This window comes from Primulina tabacum, chromosome 4 (genome assembly GCF_025594145.1).
Source record: "Primulina tabacum isolate GXHZ01 chromosome 4, ASM2559414v2, whole genome shotgun sequence".
NCBI lineage: Eukaryota > Viridiplantae > Streptophyta > Magnoliopsida > Lamiales > Gesneriaceae > Primulina > Primulina tabacum.
In genome coordinates, this window is record NC_134553.1 from 41,399,011 (window position 1) to 41,404,486 (window position 5,476).

Genomic DNA, 5,476 nt, shown 5'->3' on the forward strand with positions numbered 1-5,476 from the left:
ATGACACCATTCTGCCAATTTTTCTTTTGAGAAAAGATGCTCTTCGTACCAAAGTATCTGGATTGCCCGAGACATATTCCCTAATTAGCATTTATTTTCAGGGACTTGTCATTTTGGCAAAGTTGCACTGCTAAATTTTATTCTACCCTGAATTCCATTTATATTTAGTGAATAATATAATATATTCATCCACTTAATAGATGTCATGTAATTCAAGACTATACAGAGTTTGAGTATATTTTTTTCTTCTATGTGTCTTGATTATTAAAATAGTCTACCCCTATAAATTGTGCCTTAAATAAGGTATCCATTTTTCCGGCTATCTCATTGATAGGTTCTCCGTCTAGGACTAACTCTTTGGTTTCTACCGAAGTCATATCCGAATCAATTTTAATTGATCTCATAAGACTCAATTCTAAAAGTTTAATGAATCATTCTCTGTTGAGATCAACTGTTTCTACTGCAATTCTCATAGCCAATGTTCAATCATCTGTGAACTCTTCTTTGTTTTTTAAGTTCATTACATCAAGGTTAAGCATAACCCCATAAGGATGTATATGTTACAAAACAGATTTCCCGTAGGATGTTTGGTGTGGGTGTTTATTATCCACTTTTATGAAAATATGTATGGGGTCTCTCATATTTGTATTATGAGATCCCACACTTTCTCTTGGTGGTTCATGAGAAGATGACCAGGTAATTGCGGGTGTTTCACATTCGGTTGTGTTCATCTTTAGATCTACGACTTTGAGATTTGTAAAAGATTCTATAAGGTCTTGGAGATCATTGAGACCAATCTTTTCTAAAGTTGTCATCACATTAATTTCTTTTCTAAGACAATTTTTATTAGATTGATCATTTTTTCTTCGTCATTTAAAGGTTTTGGCATTACTTTGGACTTCCTTATTTGGTGTAATAAGAGTTCAGTATCCAATGATGGTGGTAACCTTATTTCCGAAGTCTTTTTTACTAGAATTTGGTTGTTCTATGGTTTGAATTTTTGTTAGAATATCATTTAATGTTCCAAGAATTTCTTCTTGTTTTTCAAGGATTTTCTCGACATTTTGTGGTACATAATACAACATATTTTCATAATTTTCTACTGTCTTTTAATTTCTCTAAGATCTCTGAATAGTTTTGAGGAATTCATTACTATTCCTAGAAACTTATTATTTTGAATCATAAGTTTACCTTAGGACTCTGACAAGTTTCACTTTATTATTGATATCTAACATTTGTTAGATCTCTTAGTTTCAAATATTCCAAAGTTTTGGAATGAACATGCATATAATTGATGTTAATCCTTGGTTCGGATATATATTATTTGAGAAAATTCTTCCTCCTCAATTAGTTAATTACTCAGTAATAATAAGCTTGTAAGTTTGAAATAATATATCAAGGCTCTGATACCATATCCGACCCATCAGTCATTAAAATCAACACATATAAGGGTATTTTGTCATTTTTGTTATTTTAGAGAGTTTAAACAAAGTGTTTTGAGCCTAAAGAGTTGGGATAAATTTATATTTGAGTTTGAAGATTTATCTCCAATTTACCCTCTTAGAAATATAAATTTACCAAAGAAATTTTGTTCTCCTAAACCCTATCCATAATTTTCTCCATTTACGAAAAAGTTTTCTTGTTTTGTTTGTAATCATAGCATTTATTTCCATAGCTACAGAAAAAATATAAATAGATTCAAATCCTATCAGAACATGAAACGTCTCAAACATTATATTTTATAACAAAATATTAGAATTTTACCTCAAAAGCTAACTCTAATTTACGAATATCGAAAAATGGCAAGGTGATTGATTTTATTCTTTAATTCAGAGATTGAAAAATATATAAACTGACGTACGTGCAAGTTGGTCAGAAGCAACAAAAACCACTGAAATCGATTCAATAAAATATATGAGCTAGGTTTGCATAACTTTTAGCTCTGGTACTATATTAAAACTGTTTTTCGTGGAAGTTCAAACTCAGTAACTCATAGAAGACAACTTATAACTAATCTTAGGTTTAGGCTTTGGAAGTTAGGAGGGAAAAGAGGGAGAGGAAATAAAAGAAGGACGGGGAAAAGAAAAGAGAATTTTTTCTTTTAATTTCCACCCACTCGTGGAAGGAAAAATTTCTTTAAATTTATAACATATTTTTCTTTATTTTCTTTCCATTAAAATCTCTCAACCATGAATGCAATTTCCTCCGAATTCGTCGGGTTCGATTTCTTACCTCAATACCTGATTATATCAGTAATAATTTTTTGTTAAATGATGGTAATTTGATGAAATGAAGAAAATCGTTAATATGGATCTGCTGCTATTTTATAGGATAATAATATGAGATTAAACTATTTCTAATAATTTTTTATTTCTTCTATGACATTTATTTTGCTAATTTTTGTCTTTAATCTTTTTTCTTAGGCAAAATGTCAATTTTAATATATATATGTATTAGGTTGTGATATTTTTAGTGCTATATCTTTTGTTGAATTAATTATGGTTAGGTAACTATATCCCGACGATCAATTTTGGTCTTTTCCCTTAAAATCTTGTAATTAAATGACTAATATATTTGTTAAAATTTATAATTATGCGGTTTTAAAAAATTTCTCATATAATTACATGGTTAAAAAAATTATGCAAGTTTAGAAATATAATTATAAAAAGTTAACATTGACATTAGCCATTTAATTATATAATTTTAAGAAAAAGAATAAATTGATAATCAAAACATAATTACAAGACTATAATTGATTTAATAAAATATACATGATTAAAGATATTGTATCTCAATATTTACAAGATTAAAATTGATATTTTCTTTTTATCTTATTTTTATCTTAAGAATTTGGTAAATATCCAAAACTTCATAGAAAAAATTCAAATTTGAAAAATGCAATGGTAGGTGGTAATATGATTTTTGGGTGAGGTATAAATATCCCATCTTCAATGAGTACAAGGATGTTGATTAAAGTTGAATATTTGATGAGAACGAGAACATGAACGTGAATTATGATGAATTTAATAAATGGGGATTGGATGGAAGCATATAAAATCCTATCCATTGTCATCCCTCCAAAGTATCAGACAACCAAAAACTTTAAATTTCCATTCTTTGCCTTCCAAATGGGATCCCAATTCCTAAACAATATCTACATTGACTAGTTTTTGTTAGGTGAGATTTAATGGGGTGGTGCCCACATTAAATAAAATAATAAGAAAACTGTGTTTTTTTATTTATCCCACATCGAAAAGTTTAATAACTGAACGAGGGAATTAGTTATAAATAGAGCTCAATTTCTTCAGTTATTGTATCCCAAAATCAAAAGCTTTTCAGCTTTGATAAAAAGAGAGTGCATAGAAAAAGAGAGTGTATTTTTTTCTTGAGTGCGGGAATTCTCTTGTGTGAGTTAGAAAAATTATTTTCTCGGTATACTCGGGTTTGGGAGTGAGAAATATTGAGTGTATTGGTGTATACATTTGTTGTAATATTTCTTCCAGTTATAAAAGTTGCAGTGCTCCGTGGACGTAACATATATTGGGTGAACCACGTAAATCTTTGGGTTCTTGTTGGTTATTTTATTCCGCAAGTTTTTGGGTACTATATTATCATCATGATCAGCATCACTTCGATATAATTTCCCAACAACTGGTATCAGAGCCTTGTTGTGAAAATTCTTAAGAATTCTGAGTATGCTCTGTGGTTGCAGCTTTGTCTGATCTTCCACATCAGAAAAGATTTTTTAAAATTTTTGCTAAGGCTAGAGAAGTGATGGCCGGAGATGATGGATCGGGACCTGGAATCAGCAAGTTCGACGGAACAGATTTTTCGTTCTGGCGGTTACAGATTAGAGATTATCTATGTAGCAAGAAGTTGTATCAACCTCTATCAGGAAAAAAAGCCGGAAAAGATGAAGGATGATGACTGGAAGCTTCTTGATCGACAAGTGTTAGGTGTAATACGATTGATCCTAACGAAGAACGTGGCACATGACGTGGCGGAGGCAAAAACAACGGAGGAGATAATGTCCATTTTGTCGGACTTGTACGAAGAGTCATCGGCAAATAATAAAGTACATATCATGAAGAAGTTATTTAACTTGAAGATGAGAGAATCAATGATTTCAACACGATTGTTTCACAGCTAACATCTGTTGAAATTAAATTTGATGATGAGATTCAGGCACTTATTTTTTTGGCGTCTTTACCAGACAATTGAGAACCGATGCGGGCAGCGGTTAGCAACTCTGTTGGAAAAGAAAAACTAAAATTAAATGATGTCAGAGATCAAATTCTTGCCGAAGAAGTTCGCAAGATGGATTCCGGTGAAGGAACATCATCAAGTTCTGCTCTAAATCTCGAGAATAGATGAAGGGACAGGAGTGGCGAAAAGAGTTCTAACCAATGGCATGGTAGATCCAAGTCAAGAAATGAAAAAGATAATAACACATTTGAAAAGACTGCGAAGTGTTTGAGTTGTAGTGAGACTGGTCACTTGAAAAAGAATTGCAAATCAACAAAGAACGACGCTAATATTGTTACTGAGGAGGTACATGATGCTCTATTACTATCCATGCAAAGCCCGATTGATTCTTGGGTTATGGACTCGGGAGCTTCGTTTCATACCACTGGTAATCGTGACGTATTCGATAATTACATTGCAGGAGATTACGGAAAAGTTTTCCTGGCTGATGGAAAACCTTTGGAAATAATTGGTATGGGTGATATTCGGATGAAGATGACAAATGGATCTGTCTGGAAATCAACAAAGTAAGGCATGCACCAAAGTTGATACACAATCTGATTTTAGAGGGACAGTTTGATGACGAAGGTCATAAGGTGACCTTTGGTGATGGTTCTTGGAAAGTGAAAAAGGGATCCATGATTGTTGCTCGAGGAAAGAAAACTGAAACACTTTATATGACTTCCAGTTTGAGAAATAAATTAGCGGATGTGGATGCTGGAGCTAATTCAATTCTATGGTATAGTAGGCTTGGGGATACGAGTGAGAAGGGAATGAAAATGCTTGTTTCAAACGGAAAGCTACCGGAATTAAAGATCGTTGAACACAAGCTGTATTTCTTGGAAAGCTGAAAAATGTCAGCTTTTCAAAAGAGGTTAGAGAAACCGAAATCGACGGATTTGGAGCTGGTACATATACTGATGTATGAGGACCATCTCCTCTGACATCCCTTGGAGATCACTCAAGATATTATGGCACTACTATTGACGATTCGAGCAGGAAATTTTGGGTTTATTTTGTGAAAAATAAATCGGATGTTTATGAGACCTTTAAACAGTGGGAGTTAGCCATGGAAGATGTGATGGATTCATTGTCATCCAATCACATGTGAGAGTTGTCAGATTTTCCTGAAGGTAAAAAGGTTTTACATAGCAAGTGGGAGTACCGGTTAGAACATGACGGTAGCAAGCGGTAAAAAGAAATACTTGTTGTAAAATGTGAAAAAGAAGTC

The 5,476-nt window shown here is 32.5% G+C and overlaps 1 long non-coding RNA gene across 1 annotated transcript; it reads left to right on the plus strand.

The window, feature by feature from the left end:
- Nucleotides 1-3,880: 3,880 nt before the first annotated feature.
- On the plus strand, nucleotides 3,881-4,923 carry LOC142541644 (uncharacterized). Its single transcript, XR_012819432.1, has 2 exons — nucleotides 3,881-3,985; nucleotides 4,813-4,923. It is a non-coding gene; the product is annotated as an uncharacterized LOC142541644 (long non-coding RNA).
- The last annotated feature ends 553 nt before the right edge of the window (nucleotides 4,924-5,476 follow it).